The 22272-nt window shown below is 42.1% G+C and overlaps 1 protein-coding gene across 5 annotated transcripts in view; it reads left to right on the top strand.

Annotated features, from left to right (window-relative positions):
- FGGY (FGGY carbohydrate kinase domain containing) overlaps nucleotides 1–22272 on the top strand; it is a 156252-nt gene that overhangs the window by 129758 nt on the left and 4222 nt on the right. The window lies entirely within an intron of this gene.

Raw genomic sequence — 22272 nt, 5'->3', positions numbered from 1 at the left:
AAAACACATACATCATCTTATATCATCTTTTTAACTCATTGTCCCTTTTGCTTCCCCAACTCCCCTCTATCTGATTTTCATTTTAGATACATCTGTAACAGTTTCTATTTCATTACTTTTAATTTTCATCATCCTGTATTTTCCTTAATTCCTCTTAATCCCATCCTTTTATTTGTATCTCAATTTTCCTACTTTATAATCTCCTCTTTTCTCCCTATTGCCTTAACTTCTGTATTTCCCTAGATGTTCAGACTTTCAACTCTCAAAAATAATTCCCTAAATATAATTTGAATTTTCTCCAATCTTCCTCCATTCTTTCATCTGCTTGATCTCGGAGTCTTCCTGTCAATTCTGCCAGTTCCATAAAGTCCAACATTTTCATTTGCCATTCCTGTAGAGAGGGCAGTTCCTCTTTTTTCCAATATTTCGCAATTAAAATCCTCGCAGCTGTGGTGGCATACATAAACAAGTTAACATCTTTTGGGGGGATTTCTTCCCCCACTATTCCAAGTAAAAAGGCCTCTGGTTTTTTCAAAAATGTATTTTTGTATATCTTTTTCATTTCGTTATAAATCATTTCCCAGAAGCCTTTTATCTTAGGGCATGTCCACCACATATGATAGAATGAGCCTACTTCCTCTTTACATTTCCAGCATTTGTTATCACCTTTATGATACATTTTCGCTAATTTTACCGGAGTCAAATACCATCTGTACATCATTTTCATTAAATTCTCTTTCAGCACAGTGCATGCCGTAAATTTCATACCCTTCTTCCACAGTTTTTCCCAATCTAACATCATAACATTATGGCCCAAATCTTTGGCCCAATCAATCATAACCGATTTTGTTTGCTCATCTTTCAAATGCCACTCTAACAGTAAATTGTACATTCTGGACAAATTCTTGCTATTTGCCTCTATTAATTCTGTTTCTAATTTTGATTTTTCTGTTTGGAATCCTATTTTTTTATCTATTTTGAATGCTTCATTTATCTGTACATACTGGAACCAGTCACTTAACTTGTCCTTCAATTGTTCATATGGCTTTAACTTAAATTGATTTTCCACCTCAATCAAAATGTCTTTGTACTTCAGCCTATTCTCTGCTTCTTCCTGCTCGGGCGGAAGCCAGGGACTGGCCCGCCCCTCGCTTCTGCCTGAGCAGGAAGAAGCAGAGTGCGCTACGGAGCAGGTTGCCGGGCGGCAGCAGCAGTGGCAAACCACGAGCATGTTGCAAAGAGGAGGTGAGGGGTGGGCCAGGGAGGTGCGTCAGCGGCCGCTGCTGACATCCCTCTCTGGCTCGCCCCTCACTTCCGCCCAAGCAGGAAGAAGCAGAGTGCGCTACGGAGCAGGTTGCCGGCACAACATCGGGGCGTCTCCGCGATGGCGGTCACACCGCGGTGGCCGTCGGTGGAGGGTGCGGAGGGGCTGGGGGCGCTGCCCCCGTCTGAGTGCTGTCTGGGGCGCCCTGCCCCCATTACCCCTCCCTTGCTACGTGCCTGTCTGTAACAGGTTAAAGCTAAGCTGGCATGGATCAGGTCAGGAGGCCATTGGGAGTACTGCAAATTTCCAATAAAAAGAGACAGAAAATGGCAGACAACCTGGCACACTCATACTCAGCTGATTCAAAATTTGTGCGCATTGCTCTGAGATGCACTACTGGGTTACTAGTAGCTCAGCACATGAACTGTCTCCATTAATATGTATTGGATGTGAGGTGGTTTAGACTCCTGTCATCATTTGATGCCATAACCATCTAATGATGGCCATACATGTGTGAACTTGCCTATACTTGATATTTTAAGCCTTGCCTCCTCCCAAATGAAACTATCCAGACATAGAAATCAGCATCATAACCCCTGCTCTATGCCCCCGCGCACCTAAAAGCAGGTACAGGGTCACACAAGACAGGGCCTTTTGAGTTTGGCACCTAGACTTTGAAATTCCTCTGAAGAAGTCTGCTTAGCCCCCTCAGCGCTCATTTCTTCCCCTACGAATTTCTATGGCTGTTTTTCACCGGCTCTTATTTCAGTGTGGTTTCCCCCCCCCCTTCAAATAATAGCTAGTTATTATTTCTGCTTATGTGAAGTCTGTCTTATTCAGTTGCTTCTCAGTAAGAACAGCATGAACCACAAATCCAGAATCTCAGTGAAGAGAGATGTGGTTTCTTCTGCTAGTCAGCAGACCAGATGAGAGATCTGTATATGGTAGTAGATCACCCACTTGGTGAGACAGACCTATCTATGGGATTGTTTTGAGTATAGATGACTTTTGGTTTGTTATTAGTTTATTTTATACAATTAATACAAAATGAAGCATATGTATCAAAATATTACAAGAGAGAGAAGAAATAGCCCACAAAATTTACAATATATTACTTATTACAAAGATAATTATATATAATAAACTGCATAATAAAAAGAGTGGGCAATACAAATGGTATCTAGCTTATTAGTTTTCCTGTTACAAACTTACCCTAATAATTTAACTTAAGATATTGATTAGAATAGATAGATTTACTCAAAACTGAGAATTTAAGAAGGTTATTGACAAGCTGCATCGTGTTCAGAGGAGGGCAACCAATATGAAAAAGGGAACAGTTGAAATAATGGATGTTGCTAGAAAATATAGATTGTTGGATTTAGAAGGATTTGATAATAGGTTTGGTTGGCACGCATATTTATGGTATGACAAAACAAAAGTTCATAAAGGATTTGGTAACCACACATTCTGAAGATCTCTATTTGAAGTATGGGATAGGTATAAAAAACCTATTAGAGTGTAAAGCACCTTGGTGGCTGCCACTTTTGGAAGCAATGAGTGTGAAAAAGATAAATATGAGTAAAAATTGGGTTACATATGAAACGTTAGTAAGAGAAGAAGGGAATAATTGGAAAATTAAACCTCATGAAGAGGCAAAGGAATATGTAAATGACTGGTTGCACTATCGCCAAATTAATGAAATGTTTAAAGAGGATTTAAAGAAAAATGGATTTGGTTATAATAAATCAAAACTTGAAATGGAAATATTAAATAATAATTTTAAAACATTGTCTAAAATGTACAAATTGCTGTTGGAATGGCATTTGAAAGATGAAGAGGTAAAGTCGGTCATGATACATTGGGCCAAAGATTTTGGTTATAATATACAATTATAAGACTGGGAGAAATTGTGGAAAGAAGGAATAAAATTTACAGCATGCAATGCTTTGAAAGAAAATGTGATGAAAATGATGTACAGATGGTATATTACACCAGTGAAATTAGCTAAAATTAGCTAAAACAAGTAATAAATGTTGGAAATGTAAGGAAAAAGAAGGTCATTTCTATCATTGGTGGTGGGAATGTAAGAAGGTGAAAAGCTTCTGGGAAATGATATATAATGAGATGAAAAAGATGTTGAAATATACATTTATTTTTTTAAAAAAAAAACCCAGAAGCATTTCTACTTGGTATTGTAGGCAAGGATATTAATAGACAAGATAAACTGTTTTTATATGAGACAATGGCACCAAGAGTATTACCGGTATTGACACAGAAATGGAAGCATGAAGCAGAGGCATCATGATCTATAAGATGAGAGGAGATGTTGTGCTTTGTTTGGAAAATATATATAAAAAGTAATAAAAATTATATTAAGAAAAAGGGAACAGTTGATAGTTGGGTATGTTTAGCTCGGAAGAGAGGAGACTGAGAGGAGATATGATAGCCATCTTCAAATATATGAAGGGTTGTCACATGGAAGATGGAGCAAGCTTGTTTTCTCCTGCCCCAGAGACCAAACCAATTCCAAACCAATGGAATTAAGTTACAGGAAAGGAGATTCTGACTGAACATCAGGAAGAACTTTCTGACAGTAAGAGTTGTTCAACAGTAGAACAGGCTGATTCGGGAGGTGATGGAGTTTTTTAAGCAGAAGTTGGAAGGTCATCTGGCACATAGTTAGTTAAGATTCCTGCATTGCAGGGTGTTTGGACTAGATAAGCCTCAGGGTCCCTTCCAATTCTACAATCCTATGATTCTATGTACTTAGGATTTTCATCCATTTGAGTATACTTAAGAGTTGAACATTTTATATCTCCAGCTCATTCCTCTAGTATTATAGCTCTGCGCTGATCTCTCAAAACAACTTTGCTGGTATTTTACTGAGGACAATATTGGTTGGCTGGTTTTTATTTATTGGCACAAAACACCTTATTATCTGTCTTTTAACTCCTCAAAGATTAGGTTTCAAGGGAGGGAGGAGGGAGAAGAGGAGAGCTGAGCATTGATGGTAAATGAGATGTGTTAGCCTCTGTGATGGGAGATGTCACTTAGCTTAGGGGAACAGGATGATTAATTGCTCTAAAGAGGCGACATATTCTTGAAGCTCTTGGAAATAATAAAGAACTTGCTATTCATCTTATTTTCAAAACTTGATGCACAAATTTCTCTGTATTTTCGGGAAATGGGGGGCTTAACAATCTATTAATTTCACAGGAGCTCCACCTGTGGAACAAGAATTGAAGTGCAACGCAAAGTCTTAGCAGCAGCTTTTCCAGTTAGCTTTTAAATTGTGGGTATCTGAAAAAGAGGGGGGGACATCTGTGCAGAAGCAAGCAGTAAAGAAAGACAGCAGTCACAACATTTACACAATATACATTTAAAGCTGTATCATACCACATTAAGCAGTCATGGCTTCCCCCAAAGACTCCTGAGAAGGGTAGCTTGTTAAAAGTGCTGAGAGTTGGTCTCCTCACAGAGATACTGTACAGTTTCCAGAGTGGTTTAACAATCAGTCCATCTTTCCAGGGAACTCTGGATTGATCTTAGGGGAGGAAACTAAGCTATGTGTAGCAACTGTATTTGATAGGATTTGGGGGCCTTATGCAAACATGTTTCTGTGGGGAAGGAGGAAGCCAATATATAATGGGGATGTCCCGCTTCCCAGGCATATAAATCAGTATTTCTGTTTCTCTTCATTTTTGTGCCATGTCTGTAGGGTAGTAAATTATTTTCTGCCTATGAAATGCCATAGGAGTCAGGTCCTAAATTTTATTCTGGAACCATGTGGTGCTTGTGTTTCAGGAGGTGCTCGTTCTGTCTTTAACTCTATTGCTAGCCGGCAAGCACAGCTTGTAGTAACACTAGTCCCTAGTGAATAAGGTGGCCGTGGCTTCAGACCCTTTCAGAAATGGGCTCTTTGACACATTGTGTATCTGAATTCTACCACGCACAAAAGGTGATTGAGTTTAGCTCATTGGCAAAAACGTGTTTGAGAGTCATATACAGTGGTACCTCTACTTACAAATTTAATGCGTTCCGAACGCACATTCGTAAGTCGAAAAAAATTGTAAGTCGAATCCCATAGGAATGCATTGGGAGAAAAAATTCGTAAGTCGAAGCAACCCTATCTAAAAATTCGTAAGTAGAAAAAAAAACCTATCTAAACAGCATCCAAGATGGCGGACGGAGCTCCGTTCGTAAGTAGAAACATTCATAAGTAGAGTTATTCGTAAGTAGAGGTACCACTGTAAAGGCATTTTTAGGGCCTTTGGAGAAATTTGAATGCAAGTTTCAGAGGACTACTTGTATACAGGTGAAACATTCCTTTCTGTCTCTCATCGCTTCCATGGTGCTCACAGCCCTTGCCCCGTTGGATCCGTGGCTCATTGGAACGAGCATTAGGAACTCTTTTTAGATAAGCTTTTTACAAGAAAAAGAAATCCCTCCGTTTGGGATTCTTTCATTCCATTCATATCTAGCTGCAGTGGCACAGCCACAGGCTGGGCACTTTGTCCCATTGTTTAGTAGCGTGTGCCAAAAGCAGCCATTGCAGCTGGAGGTGCAATGCAAGCATTGGACAGTGCACATTTTGCCAGCGCAGCGTAGTAAGAAGTAAGCATGAAAGAAAGAGGTAAACATTGTATTAAAGCCAAGGCAGGAAGTTATTTTATTCCTCCCAAAAGCTGAGTGTGCACAAAAGTTCCCACGCTTTGTGAAAGGGTTTGCCTCCTAGGTCCCATTGCCAAGAGTAATTCCTTCTCTTTCATTACGCATTGTGGCTCTTCGTGGTGGTTAAACATGTGGTCCATGGTTCACATGTGCGCTTCATGTGCCTACTCTGAAGCATTTCATCTTCACATCCCACCCCCACCCCCCATGACTGTGAGTCTTGGATTGCAGCTTTGTCCTTTTGAAAACTCTGAAAATAAAAGGTTAATGTTCAGTTCCATTTATTTGCTGTGCAATGCTGAAATATGATACGGTACAAAATTCCTATTCCAGACAAATGTATCTACTCACGCTTAAAGCTGTAGCCATCTTTTTCAAAACTCTTTAGAAATATTTCTGCAGGCTATGTTTTAAGATAGGCTTTCACTGGGGAATGTTGTATTAGAATCCAACTTTAAATGCTGCTGTTCATTATCATCAAATCAAATCATCGAGAGACCATGAAAAGCATCTCCGAGGTCTCGCGAGATGCTTTCTGAGAAGTTGCTGGAAGTCGGGTTCTGAGGTCTCGGAAGGCCTCGGACAGCACCTCCGAAGTCTTGTGAGTCCTCAGACATGGCTTCCAGTTCTTCCCAAGGCACCAGAAGTTGCTTTGGGGGCCCTGTAGTTTTTTGTGGGTGCTCGGGTACCCAGAGCCCCCTATAGTTGGCGCCCCTGCAGTTGATCCAAGGCCTTGGTTCATTTACTGGAGGCAAACCTAGAAACACTGAGCCTTCCAGTTTGAACCAGAAAATGCTTAATCAGAGCCCAGCAAATAAATGAAAGAAATATACAATATGCCTCTAGATAACCGTTCGAGAGTGGCATGATTTTGTAAAGCCTGGCAGTTTTCATTTTGAAAATAGGTTTCTCCTCAGGTAAAATGAAATGCCAGGCAATTTTGGGGTTCACATATCTCCACAGTTTGTTGTATTATGCGATTTAGGTTCCTTGTTTTTGGCATACAGGCAAAAACATATACATTCTGTAGTTGCATTAGAAGGGTTCACAGATGGTCTCTCAAGATTCTCAAGTCTGGACCCACCATTTGCAATGGCTCTACCACTTTTTTTTGTTGTTGCCCCAGCTAGTAGCATCCTCCATGCAGGGGTGGACTTTGGTAATATGGTGCCCTGAGTGAGGACGAAATTTGGTACGCCTCCACTGCAATATTTATTATTTTCACAATAATTCCTTTTGTATTTTTTATTTCATGCCCCTTTGACTCAGAGCCCTCTGTAGGGGAAGCGCCCACACCACCCTAAATCTGGGCACTGCTCTACAAGACCCCTAATGTCATTTCTGGGCATTGGGGTGAGGTAATAGAGGCCACTACAAGAAATATGTTAGAGATTGTTTGGATATAATTCTGAAAGTGGCCATTTTCTAAGGGGTGAGGAAAAGGAAAATGTCTTCTGAGAAATTTCAGCTCAGCTCTAATCTGCTTCAAGACACCTGTCGTTAACAGAACTAAACTTCAAGACAAATGTACTCAAATAGCCTCGAGTAAAAAGAAAATACCTTGAAAATGGTACAGGGAAGACAATGAGGGCTTGTTTTTTCTTGGATAAATGATCTCCTCCCTGTGTGGCTTCAGTTTATTTTCTCAGAAAATACCTTTGAACTAGGGATTAGTTGTGTTTCGGATTCATTCCATTAAGCCATTTTCACAGTCTGAAATTGCTGCTGATGGGAAGAAATGTGTGGTTTGAAAAGTACAGCGTTGGATCAGCTAACTAGTTTTTGCAAAGGGACTGCTAATAAATAAAAAAGAGTAGATGAGAGCTGTGGAGAGAAATGAAACACCTGTAAAGATAAGAGCTTAAGTAAGAAATATTAGTGCAGTTTTGGCACCTGTTGCCCTGGCACAGTGTGTTTGAATAAGCATTGAACAGTTCCAGATTTTAGCCGAGTTCTATACAAATTCAAAGCTAATTCTATACACACTTCCCTGGAAGGAAGTCCTAGTAAACACCTGTCTAGGCAGAGGTTCTTTTCAAGTCCTTCTGAGACTTGAGTCAGCTGTAAGATTTGGGGCAACAGTCTTCTTCTGCTTTTTCTTTTGCTCTGGGGGAACCTGGGTGGGAAACTATTCTTAGGCTCTCTTCTCTAGAGGTGTAATGTTCTCTAATCCCCAGAGCATCTCTAGTCCTGTGCTGTATGTGGACTAGTCAGAGCTCAACACTGGAGGTCTGTGCAAGGGCATTTCTTTCACTCATGCTGGCCCTGCTACAATTCCAGGGCCCACACCACCCCTTCTGAGTCAGTGGTATCTCCCCTAGCAGGCTGTTTGTGTCCACCATGGCCTGGGGTCTGACTGTGGAGCTGGTCAGCAGGTGCTCCTCACCAGCAGTCACAAGTGGTTGGATCTTTGATAGGCAAGCAATCACAAATGTTATAAATGACAATCAAGCAGATCTGATACTTGCCCTATTCAGCAGACAGGCCCCACAGCCTTTTCATGTTGAGTGAGAAGCTCTGAATAATTGTAAGCATATTTAGCCAAGTGTGCTTCAGTGCCCCTCACGGCTGGGGACCCTACATGATCATGGGAAACACTCTGAGCACCCCCATCAGATCTTTCTACAAGATGTTGGAAGAGTGGGGCATAGCCCCTCCACCAATAGAATTTAAGAATGCCTCATTAGGGCTACTGGGTCAAAAATATTTCAAGACTGATTCAGAAATGAAGCCTAGGCTACAAGGGTTTGGGTTTTAGCTATTGGTGCTAGCTCTTTTCGATCTCGGAAGATTGTGCAATCTGATTCTTCAGTTTTATTTACACAGTGTGGAACTTAAAGCTATTGAAATACTGAAAAGCACAGTAAAATGTAAACAGATACCCATGCAGGCAAAGCTTACAAAAACAGAAGAGGTGAATTTTCTGCTAATACATCCTCTCTAACTTGGGCCATGATTTATTGTCTCAAGGATGACAGATTGGGGGAAGGTCACATCTTGGAAAAACAATTGTCCATGAGGAGGTGCATAAATTTTATTTTCTCAAATGGTTGAGTTCAGCTCTATAATCTTTGGAATGTTCAAAATGCATTCCAGTTCCCACAGCAGCACCTGCAGAAAGCTTTGTGTTGTCTTTATGGATAGGCTTAATATAGGCACATTTTATGGCTGTCTATATTAGCAGTGTGAAATGCATGTGATAACAAACTCAGCATTCATTCCATATATCTGTAAGGAAAATCTCCAGAAAACATCCTGCTGTCACTAGAGATAGTAAAGATTAAAAGATTTTTCATCCTCAAATTATGCAAATATTGGACAAGTAAGAACGAAAAGCCTGGTAGGCCTTAAAAGTAGTAGCAGTAATAGTAGTGGTAGTTTATTTATTTGTTTGTTTGTTTTTGTTAATCACCTTAGGCACCCTAGTAGGAAAGTGCCATCAAAATATATAAAGTGGCATCAAAATATATAAAGTAGCTTTCCTTCCTTGGAGGTTTTTAAGCAGAGGTTGGATGGCCATTTGTCATGGATACTTTAGCTGAGATTCCTGCATTACATGGGGTTGGACTAGATGACCCTTGGGTTACCTTCCAGCTCTATAATTCTATGATTCTATACCTTCTTAATTACTTTCCAGAGTTATATTATCAATTGACCTTCTGACAAGAGGTTGTGCGAAAAGATGCTGTTGCATATCTCTTTATCACGGTTGACCACATCCTTGAGTCTGATTTCAGACAACCACCATCTGTCTGTTGAATCCGTCTTTTGCTTCACTCATTTGTTCACTGCAACCTCATCATCCTACCTGAATTTTAAAAGGGCTGGAGACCACAGTGGCATTTCATTGCCAGAAATGGATGGTGGATGTTCTCCTGTGCTTGTTGTTCTATCCTAGGTTTAGGACCACATTGAAGAAAGCAATGATTTGCTGGGTGGGGTGGGGAGAATATACCCTACCCTTTAAATAGATAGTATGTAGCTTCTCCTTCTTCCCCAGTTGACTTTATTTCTCCCATAAACATTTACCAAAGGCATAACTTACCATTTCTTTCCTCTACAGAACTTACAAAAAAGGTACTGGTGAGGCATGATTGCTCTCGGTGGAGGAGATTACTGTGTTAGCAACGTAGGAAGGTGCCCTTCTACCAAAACATACCAATGGCCCATCTAGCTCACTATTGTTTACACAATAGTAACACACAAGTGTTCCATGAGCAATAGCCCCAAATGGCCAATGGTCAAGCATTGTGGAAACTAGTCTAACAGCATCTGTTGGCCACTGGTTGCCCACTCCTTGCCTACATTGCCAGGCAGCAGGGTTTTAGACAGAAGCTTTTCCAAGTCCTACCTGAAAATGCCAGGGATTGAACCCAGGACCTTCTGCATGCAAAGCACATGCTCTGTCACTGATCTACGACTCTTCCTCTTTGATTTGTTATCCATTGTCTTTATCAGCATGAATCTTAGATGATGATGATGATGATGATGATGATGATAATTTATTATTTATACCCCGCCCATCTGGCTGGGTTTCCCCAGCCACTCTGGGCGGCTTTGAACAAAACATTAACATACAATAATCTATTAAACATTAAAAGCTTCCCTAAACAGGGCTGCCTTCAGATGTCTCCTAAAAGTCTGGTACATAGTTGTTTTTCTCTTTGACATCTGATGGGAGGGCGTTCCACAGGGCAGGTGCCACTACTGAGAAGGCTCTCTGCCTGGTTCCTTGTAACCTCACTTCTTGCAGTGAGGGAACCGCCAGAAGGCCCTCGGCGCTGGACCTCAGTGGCCAGGCAGAATGATGGGGGTGGAGATGCTCCTTCAGGTATATAGGACCGAGGCCGTTTAGGGCTTTAAAGGTCAGCACCTACACTTGTGAAAGATCAAAATTCTCTCCTGTTCAGCCCCATTCCACCATAGCTGCCAGGTTTTCCCTTTTCTCGCGAGGAAGCCTATTCAGCATAAGGGAAAATCCCTTTAAAAAAGGGATAACTTGGCAGCTATGCATCCCACCTCCCACCAGATAAATTTGGCAGCATATGCAATCAGCCAGCTTAAGTCTTAATTTGTTTTTGGTCATGTCATATCTAAAGCAAATTTGAAATGTTCTTCTGGATGTTTTCCTAATTATCATGTAAGCTTCTCCCACTGCTTTTTAATATTTCATATATGCTTGTTTACAATAATGTTTTTTTTAAAAATAAATAAGAAAAAGTGCTTTTTGTCAGAGGTTTCCAACATGGTGCCTGTGGGCACAGCTGTTCCCTTGAGGTCTTCCCTTGATGTCCCACAAAGCCTCTGAACCCACCCCCCAACCCAATTCATTGTCCCTCGCTTGCTCCGTGAGCTGGTTAGTGTGATTACATTTTTCTGACTTGAAAAGTTCAAAAAGCTGAAAGAGGAAGTGGGAAAGAGCTTTTCAATACTCAGATAAATTCTTGTGGATCCAACTTTTACCTCGAGCCCCTGGAAAGGCAAAGTGTGTTTTGTGTGTTTTCCTTCAGCTTCTTGGGTTGATCCAAAAAGGAGGAAGTGAAGTTACCTGAGGCAGTGACGCCCATGCTCTCAAAAATCGTAATGTGCCCATGGAACTAAAAAGATTGGCTCCTTCTGCATTTACGATCAAGTTCCTGGTTTAAGTTACGAAATACAGTACAAATCATTCATGATGCAGATGTTAGCCCTTTGTACAATCGAACAGGCTCTTTGGCATCACTCAGGCTACTGCAGCTGGAAGCGAACATGAATAACAATTCAGCAACAGGGATTTCAAACCCTTAGCTTGACGAAGGCACTAAATGTTGGGGAAGAGACTATGAGGGGTAGATTTACCATCACTGAGCTAGTACTGGAAAGATGGAAATGAATGATTAAACCATCCTGTTGGGCAGAAAGCGAGGAAACACAACTGTATGGCTGTGTATTTTTATGGCAGTAACAATGAGGCATGGTGGCCTCCGAAACATTTCTCATGATAAAATCCCAGCTGGATGCTCAGAACTGTGTTGTAGTCTGTGCTTGGGGATTTGACAAAGCAGCTTATATGCATGTGAACTGGCTAGATCCAAAACATTTTTATGAGAGGGTAAATGAACATATGGAAAGAATCGAGAAAACCCCATCCAGCTTTTAATATGTAAACAGTGCTCTAGCTGTAGGTCATAAAGTAAATACAGATTTTTTTTTAAAAAACACCCGATCGCCAGATGGTGAAGAAAAGGCGATGAAAGCAAAATGTATGCTATGAACGTGACGAGAAATTGACGGGATAAGTTTTCGGAGTGTACCTTCGCTCAAGTGGCTTTCCACAAAATTCAAAGTGCAGCATTTTTCAGGTGTGAGCATCTTAAGTCTTATTTCATCAGAAACACCCTCTCTTCACTTTTCCCCTACTTCAGATCCTGAACCCATCTACTGTATCTGGCCTTCACAGTGGGGAACAATGTTCCCAAGTGAATTGCAAAACAATTGCAGATCATCTGTAAACAGAACCTTCCCACAATCCTGGGATTGCCTGTAAGAAGCTTTTAGAATTTGTTGGCATCTGTTCCACAATCCCCCCCCCAAAAAAAAATGTCTGAGTTTCTTGTAGACATTATATTCTTCTGGATTTCCTACTCGGCTGTCGTAAACATGCTGTTGATCTTCTACTTCATTTGGCCCCAGAGGAGGTTGCAAAACTAGTGGGGAGAAGCATTTCTTCGTGCTTTTATAGTCATGCTGAAAAGCAGCTTCTCTGAAAGCCTTTTAAAATAAACTTCTTTCTTTCTTTTTTTTAAAGAAAGACACCCTATCAACTTTCTAACATCTGCAAAGCACACAGTGAAGTGATAATGCACGTAGAAGTTCATGGGTACTGATTTTTCCTGGAACATAATACATATTATTATGATTATTATTTTTACATGGTGCTGCGGAACCTCAGGCCTGGGAGCTAAATGAGCTACTCTCTGGCTGGACCTCTGGGCTGGACCTCTGGGCTCTCCTCCGCCACAACCTCTCCCTCAGAGCTCAGTGCTTTTGCGTGGCTGGAATGTGTTCTTGAACTTTCCTGGAAGGAGAGTGACCCAGTGCTTTTTTTCTAGAAAAAGAGGTGTGGGTATTCACCATGAAGTTGTTACAGGACGTGCCACACCTTTTAACAAGAACCCCAAAAAAGGAGGTGCCGGTACTGCGTACCCGGTGGACACACTACACAGACCTATATACCCCCTGAAGTTTGCAGGAATTGAATTTAACCTACTATACAAAGGTAAGGGTACATATAATGTATCTTTTTGCATCTGGCCCCAACCCCCACTTGTTTGCGCCCCTGAAAGTTTCCCTTGAGGAAATAAGGCGTTCAGGCTGGAAAACGTTCCCCACCCCAATTCTCCAAGCACTCTAGGTATATTGAAAAAGAAGACAATCCCTGCCCACAGGCTCACAATTTAATAAGGGAAAACAGGAAGCAAGCATTGAAACAGCTTTGGTTATTTATTTATAGCGCTCCCTTCATCCCAAAGAACCCCAGGGTGACTTAGGGCAGGCAGCACGGTGACTCAGGCCAGCCCTGTTCACCAGGTCAAACCACAGGGTTAAATGTGTCGCTTGTCATTGCATTTCCTCCTGTAAAAAGTAAAGCCAGTAGTTTCTATGGGCCCTGGTCAGAGTTAACCCTTTTTTCTTTGTGCTGCAGCCCTAAAGGACAGCCCCCCACCAGCTGCTATTATCCCCCAGGAGGCAATCTTCCATTGGCAACAGGCTACTGCTACCCCCCTCTTATAGCTGCTAAGAGGGCTTTTCTCTCAGGTCTAATATTTTCATGGAGATGATTTTAATCAGGGCCACAGCAGGGGGAAAGAGGTGTGTTTCTTCATTTGCTTGTATGCCGTATACCATGGACCTGATCTTGTCCCCAAAGGGCTGATGAACTAGTCAGTTGTATTTATTATTTCGGAAAGAGTCATACAACTACTGCATGCAATCGGGGTCCCTGGTCTTTGCTGATCTGGGAGAGTGGTGTTTCCTGCTCTGCACGACCATGGGCTGGTCCCAGGGATGTCTGCCATCTTCCTGCATGGCTGGGTGAGGGGATGGTCGCTTGACACCGCCCCCCTCTGGCAGCCGCAGACCACATCTGAGCAGGCCCTGCCCCACAGGCCAATCAGAAGCAGGGGCGAGGGGCTAGGCCAGGCTCTCCCTGCAGTATTTACTATGGCAGCTGCATGTAGGCCGCCCTCTTTGCTAACTGGCAGGGTCCAGCTCGAGTGGCAGATAAGCCATTGGGCTGCCTTCATAGTTGAGTGGGTACCCCATTAGAGGGGTCCAGGAGGAGTGGCTTCTGTCCAGTTGCCCGCATGGGGGTTGATGGGCCAAAACACCCCTCGCAACAGTGGCCTGTACAGGTTCATTGCACCCGATCAATGTTGGGAGCGACTCCCAGCACAGGGTCGACCTCATTAGGTTCCTATCAGCCAAACCTACTCGCACGTGTAATAAATCGAGTTGTGACCCAATTCAGCCCAATACGAATCCCCTGTGTTCCTTTCTATGGCCTACCCCTCGCCAGACTCTGGACGCCGTGTGCCTGTGCTAGCAATTTGAGTCCAACAGCATTTGGAGAGCCGCAAGTTGCTCACCACTACTATATTTGATATGACAGTTTTTGAACAGCCTCCTTTAATGTGAAGGAAATGTGAGAACCTTTCCAAGCGGGCTGGGAGTTGTGGATGAGGCAGGGAGCGTGGCTGTTTTCCGCTGCTGCTTCTTCACAGGTTAAAGAGGCAGTGTTTATTTCGGGGCTTCCCACCTCTGCGTACTGGCCCTTGCCACAGACAGTTGACCCCCATCCCGATCCTGAGTCACCAGGCCCATTCAAGAGCACCTGTTCCTTCCCAGTGTGCAAAACCCAGCGCTGCTGAGTCAGAGACCGGAGCACATTAAATCATTGCGCCTGCTTGCCAGCAAAAGTTGGGAGCTAAAAGCAGAGTTAAGCTGCTTGGGCTCCTTCCATTGCCCATGTAAGCTGAGCCTCCCACTGCTGGGCAGCCAGGCTGGCACCTGACCCACTTGAGTCTCAGCAGAATGGCCAGCTGCCTGTTATTAAATACAATTGCTTAATTATTTGTTAGTTGCAGCGTGTTGAGGGGGAGGCACTGGAACAGAAACATGCCTACTAATATTAACAGCAGAGTTACCGCAAAGCAGGCTTCCCGACTGAAGGGTGGTGGGGTTGACAACCGGCGCGGCTCATTCCGCTTCTAAATTTGGCTTTCTGGAGAAGTGACTAACGTCATGACTGGCAGAAAAATCCCGCCTTCAGTTGTGCTGACCCTTCTCTCCTTTTGATTCTACCCAGCCTAACTAAGGCTCTGTTTACACGGGGAGTGCCCCTGGAGTGTCTTTTGATACATTAGAAAAGTTTCATGCACTGCTTTGTCCTGCAGTGATCCCTAATAATTCTCTCCTGCCCTCGGCCCATTTCCTCACTGTCCTTTTCAGTGAAAAGAGCTTGTGGTGATGTACATAAACCCCCTCTTTTCTTTTTCTGTGGAAAGCATGGGAGGACATGAGGGGGCGATCACAAGGCATTTTATTCTTCCCAAAGTGTTGTTCTGATTCTGTGAATCACGAAACCCTGAGGGCACGTGGGACAATATGTTTTATTTAGGCATGGTAGTGTTTCAAATACAAGGTGAGGGATTCGTCAGGCTAACTGTTCAAGGGGCAGCGAGAAGTGCCATGCTCTCTACTTATCCAATGTGTCATAGGCTTCTTTTTGATTATTTCTATTTATTATTTGTTTTCTAAAAGGATATCATGCATAAGCATTTTTTTTTAATTGATTGATTCTATGCCGCTTTTTAGTCAACCAAAGCGGCTTACAAACAAAAGATAAAAATAGCATAATGGAACATCACGAATACAGCATAAATTGTATAGAATACTTAACAAATCATCAGTAAAACAATCACAAATAAAACAATGCTGTACTGTTTTTAATATTCGGTTGGAAGCCACCCAGAGTGGCTGGGGAAACCCAGCCAGATGGGCGGGGTATAAATAATAAATTATTTATTATTATTATTATTATTATTATTATTATTATTATTATTATTGCCATCTATGTAACAATAAGCATGGCTCTGCAGAGGCATAAGGAAGACTACTAACTTGATTTTCAAAAGAAGTGTGCATGCACACGAAAGCTCATACCTATGACAAACTTAGTTGGTCTCTAAGGTGCTACTGGAAGGAAGTTTTTGATATTCAAAAGTAATGCTAGAAGCATTATCAGTTTTAATAGCATGAATTTATACCAGGAAGACAACGTAGCATCCAGCAACCATAGGGAAACTATTCTGATGCATCAAAACCGCAAGGCAGCTAAAACAAATTTAGCTGTCCTGTTGGAAAAGCTTTTACAATGATACCTCGACTTACGAACGACTCGACAACCGAATTTCTCGACATCCGAACGGAAACCGCAGCGGTTTTAGATAGGGTTTTTTCAACTTACGAATTTTTAGATAGGGTTGCTTCGACTTACGAATTTTTCCATTTCCAATGCATTCCTATGGGAAATCGCGTTTCCAATGGCGCTTTTCGACTTACGAATTTTTCGACCTACGAAGGTGCCTTCGGAACAGATTAAATTCGTAAGTCGAGGCACCAGTGTACTAATGTTCTTCTGAGATGGAAAACAGCTGGTTTGACCGGCCTCCCTGAAAAGTTCCACAGTAAAGGTGCCACTGTAAAAAAGGCCTTGTGCTTTGTCAACTTGAATCTAATTTCCACTGTTTCTGGAGCTTGGAGCGGTGCCCAGACATTATCCTACTTGTACGTGTATGTCTGTGTAAGTGAGAGAGACGTTGTAGGTAAATATGGAACAAGGCTGCTGTTGAGGGCTTTAAATAACTGCACTTTGAATTGTGCCCAGAAATTAATTGGGAGCCAGTGGACGGAAGAAGCTGGTGAAGACTTTTAATTAGTCTAAAAGTATGACACGCTGGCATGGCTTCAAATCATTTATTCAGACCTAAGTGCAACAGATAAATGGTCCCAGAAAACAGAAAAGGGCAGACAAAGGAAAGACAGAATGCTTTATTAATCTTAGAAAGATATCTACAAATGGATATCCTTGAAGTGAGGTTGCTACCGGTGTCAGCTTCCGGAAGGGCACCATTTCCTGCTTGCCTGTTTCATTTTAAAAAATTAAACAGGGAGAGATGCCATTTTGAATGTTCACTTCAGGAATATAAATGTCTATGGCACTGTGCCTTTTCTTCGGCACTACAAAGCTTTACATTTTACTTCTTAGCCTCCATGAGGTTTGGGCAGAGGTGCAGGAGGTGTGTGGCTCTATTAGGGTGGGTGTGAGGAACCTTTTTGGCTCTCAGCCCTCATTCCCTTATTGCCAACACTTCAAGGGCCAGTTGCCACTGGTAGGTGGGCCACACTCTTCATGCACCCCTCAGACAAATCCTTAGCTACTCTCCACTCCTATCCTTTTTCCAATATTTCAGGGGAGACCAAAAGTTTCAGACAACTTTAGATTGGTGAGGAGGGATGAACTCCCCCCTGCTCTCAATTCAAATTGGCTCAGTAGGTATAAACTTTCTCAACAAGCACTTTGTGGGGAAAGCATCTGTTTTCCAGAGAATTCTCTTCTGGCTCATAATATTGGCGCTTTTATTAATTGTATCTCATCCTGTACCTTAGCATGTTGACCCCTAGCCACAGAGAACTTCCGGGAAGTCCAACCACCACCAGCCCTCCCAAAAAAACGCTAGGGAATAATAGATAATTTTAAATCTGGGTGGAACGCAGTGACTGTCTGGCAAGAAATGAGAAGCGTAATTGATGATCCAAACAAAAGATACTCACTAGACAAAAAGATATGTATGAGGGTAATCTGGTCATGTAATTTCTGGACAATAAGAATTACATTGAGAGTATGTGGAGACCTTTAAAGAACGTTTGTATATGCACCTAAAAAGCAACTGGCTTTGTTGTTTATGTAGTTTCATAGCCATCAGTGAGAGTTTAATTGAGAAATGCATAAAGCAGTTGGAAGAATTCAACTTTGTCTTCTGAACGTACATGTGAATCTTATTTAACATTTGAGCAAGAGAAGTGTGTGTGTGTGTGTGTGTGCCCATTGTTAGGCATGTTGTATTACAGTCGTACCTTGGATCCCGAACACTTTGGTACTCGGACATTTTGACTCTCAAACGCTGCAAACCTAGAAGTGAGTGTTCCAGTTTGCAAACGTTCTTGGGAACCCAAACGTCCAGTGGGGGTTCTGCAGCTCGCGATTGGTTGCAGAAGCCGCACTTTGATTTCCAAATGTTTTGGAAGTCGAACGGACTTCGGGAACGGATTCCGTTTGACTTCCAAGGTACGACTGTATTATGGTCACTGCACAGTAGTACTGCTACTGACTCTTGTTAGCAAAATAGTATGTGTTTCTGTTGTCTTTTGTCCTATGCACACTTATCTGGGAGCAAGTCCCTGCTGAACTCAAGGGGTTACTTTAAGTTGGCATGTATAGGATTGCACTACTAATTCTTTCGCAACTCACATCTGTTAAACCCAGTTTTCCCCTGCCTATGAAGTTAAGTGGCCATTGCAGTTCTGATCATTTTTCACCCCTAGCTAGATTGTTTACTGTCCTGTCTCTGTCTCATACTCAGTTCTGACAGTGTAACAAAAGCTAGAAACTATGAATTCATCCATTTATTTATACTCCACAGTGGCTCTATTTTTGTCAGCAAAGAAAACCCTTCACTTGCATTTTGCCTAGCCTTTAACAATTATGATCAAATTATGATAAAACATGGACATTTGTGTCTTTATTTTTAGCACAGCATTTACAGGAAATAATAAAAAAAGAAATGATGAAGAAAAGTAACTGTAGCAATAATAATAATAATAATTAAAGAATTCATTGTACTTTCTTGATTTTATTCAAGCCTGCTTCAAACAAGAGAAAAGGCTAAATAGGCCTGTCTGTATACATCCCATGTGACAAACTACACACGAGAAGGACTTTGTGTGAGCCCCTTCTTATTGTGCTGTCTAAAAAGAAATTGCTATGTTCTTTAAATTAAGGCTGCAATTCTATACACATCTGTTGAACTCAGTGGGGCCTACTTCTTACACATGTATAGGAGAGTACTATCAGTTTGGTATCTGGAAATACTGATTTGAACATGAAGCCCTTATCCCTGAAGAACATACAGGTAATGTATTTGCCATTATGCTATACTTGGAGATAAACACCCAAATTCAATAGACTGCTGATCTGATCACTTCTGGCATTTCCCATGACCCTGATTGACAGTGACTTTTTAAACACGGGGCATATTTTGAGTTGAGCAAGAGTTGAAGAGACTGCAATCTATTGGCTGACTCCCATGTGACCTTGACACACTATTGCACTTGACATGGAAGCTTTCCAAAACTCTAGAATTTCATACTATTGTTGTTCTTTGGTATTATATATATGTGTGTGTTTATTTATATGCCACCTTTGAAGGCATAGCCTTCGCAAGTCATTCCTAATACCCCTTTCCCTTTCCATGTAGTTATTAAGATTAATTGGGGAGGATTAACGAAATGATGGTGGTGAGGAAAGTCCTTTTCACCTCTCATCTCCTCTTTTAAAATTAGAAGTGGACCGTGGAGGGCGTCCCTTGAGTCACATGCCTGCTGGAGAGCGTAGAAGTTATATTGGCCAACATTAATGCAGAGACAGTGATTGAATAAATAACAAAAATAGATCCAATATGGTGCTTCATGACAAGGCACTAAGTATGGCATTGTCTCTCCCCCTCCTCTGAAAGAAGCCATTTCATCTTTTTATGGCTTGTGTGGGTGGGTGTTTTCTTCTTCCCAGAAGTCTGGGGGGGGGGAGAGAGAGCTTTGAGGCTAAGCGAATAACTGCTTTTAAATAAAACGTGTGCAAGTATATATTTATCTGAAAGGCTGGATCATCTCCAAAAGAATAATGAGTCCCTGAGCCAAGCAGAGAACGTTCTCTGCACAATACCTGTGACCCAGAGAGGAAAGACTAGATTGCTCGAGGGAGTTGCCAGCTGTCCTTCTGTTTTCAGAGAGTCCTTCCTTTCCTGGATACGTAAAGCCTCCCACATAATCAGCTTGCAGCTCAGCAAGTGCCCGTTTAACGTCCCTTTGCTTTGCGGGCATCAGAGATCGTCTCTCAATTAAGTGCTTTTGTTGGGAAGGGATTCCATACTCCCAGCACTCGGAGCACAATATAATATCATATTATTGCTGGGGAAATGCGATGCTTTCTCCCAGCTAGCATAGAGCTGTTCGGAAATTATAGTGCTGCCTGGAATATGGTTTTTTGTGAAACTATTGGATAGTTCCTGTGACATTACCAATAACTGAGGGAGGAAAATCAACTCTCAATGTGCCCATTGTATGCTGCAGTGCAAATAGCAATATTCAACCTGCAGGGAGGGCACGCGGATGGAAGGCAAAATGGAGGGAAAAAATGCATGTCAAGTTGAAACCCGGCAGCCAGTCTTCAGACTTTGCCTTGAGACTAGTTAGTTTCTTTTGCAAGTCAAAGGGTTCTCCAAAACAGCACAACCATCCTATCCTGCAGTAAGACTGCCACCTGCCTTCCATTATATGTCAACTAGATCTCAGGCCTTTGACTCTGGATTTAACAATTGCTAAAAGTTGGTAGACTTTGAATCCGGAGTTGCTAAAAGTTGCGTCAGTAAGGGCATACTTTTTAAAAGCCAATATTTGGCATTCAAAGGTTCTGCACTCTGCCAAACCCAAAAAGGAAAAATGGATTTCAAACGTTTTTCAGTACTTCCCGTTGCCATAGGACACTAAAAACTTGGGCGCCTAATTAATTAATAGCAGGTATGTGCTTGGATCTTGTGGCTTCCTCTGACCCATCCATTTGGAAGATGAGGGACAATCTGCTTTGCTGGGCACAAATTTTGAATAGCCATCCCTTCCAAATCCAGCACTCTGCACTTCCCTCTGCTGCCAATTATTTAGTTACCCATCTTTCATCAGGAATGCCTTCCCGCTAATAAGCTTCAGCATTTTATGCTAAAGGTTTTATAATCATTGCAGCCAGTATTACGTCTGCTTGTAACGTTCAAGTGTGACTGCTGTTGCTTGTGTATTCTAAACAGCACCAAAGTTTGTATCAGCAGGTTTGGCGGAACTCTGAGGTTTGCAGAAATACCAAAAAAGAAAAGAAAAATGAAAATCATTGGGGGGAAGTGGAATGGAGAAGAATGGGAGAGAGCATGGCTGCCAGTGAGCAGGAATACTCTGCTGTGCAACGTTTTGCTGTTGTTGGTCCCACTTATGTTTTAGATATAATGATGGGCACAATCCACTGGAGTGTTGAGCATGCTTAAATCAATGTCTTAAGCACACTTTGTGTTGAATTGTAGCCGGTTTCTTGAGTGCACAGAATGTATTACTGCTGCAGATCTTGCAAGACCTTTGTTGCAGATTTTTCTAGCATGTTGTTCATTTGGTCCTGAATCTTATTTGAGTGTGCCTGACTGTACATTTGGGAGTATGGCTCTACAGTCAGACCAATCTCATCTGAGTACATTCTGCCGGATTAGCCACTGCACAGAACGAAACTATGTTCTAGCCGTGAAAGTCGGAATGGCAGGGAATATTAACAAGCGCCCAATACAGCTAAAGTTAAAATGTACTTGTCCCTTTGCCCTGTTCCTTTCCTGGGGAAAACCTGCACTAAACTGGAACAAACAGCAATCCGGAGAAAACCCGAATTGCCGTTTGTTCCTATTGAGCACTAAAGAGCAGTTTTCCTTGGGGCGGAAGCAGTGGGACAAAAGAAAGTATAGATAAGCCCTTTGTGTAAGCAAGTGCAAAGTGATGCTTGGCTGGCTGGCTGAGTAGGACTAAGTTCCTATACAGTATATGCTTATGCCAGGGACTGACCAGAAAAGATATAGTGATGCATAGCTCAACAAAAATGTTGACCCAGCACATGGCAACTGAAATACTGGAATACTGAATACAGTTCTGGTTGGCGCACCTCAAAAGGATATTGCACAGCTGGAAATGATTTAGAAAAGGCTGTCGATGGTCATGGAGCTAGAGCAAACTCCCCCACGAGGAGATGTTACAAAATTTTAGTTTAGAGAAAAGGCGGGCCTGGTGGAACATGACAGGGGTATATAAAATGTGTGCATGGTGTGGTGAAAGCAGATAGGAGTTGTTTCTCCCTCTCTTGTAATGCTAGAACCCGGGACCATCCAATGCAGCTCAGCGTTGGAAGTGTCAGTATGAAAAGGAAGCACTTATTTGCA

This window comes from Zootoca vivipara, chromosome 7 (assembly GCF_963506605.1).
Source record: "Zootoca vivipara chromosome 7, rZooViv1.1, whole genome shotgun sequence".
Lineage (NCBI taxonomy): Eukaryota > Metazoa > Chordata > Lepidosauria > Squamata > Lacertidae > Zootoca > Zootoca vivipara.
Note: the sequence above shows the minus strand (reverse complement) of the source record. Positions and strands in the feature narration are given on the sequence as shown.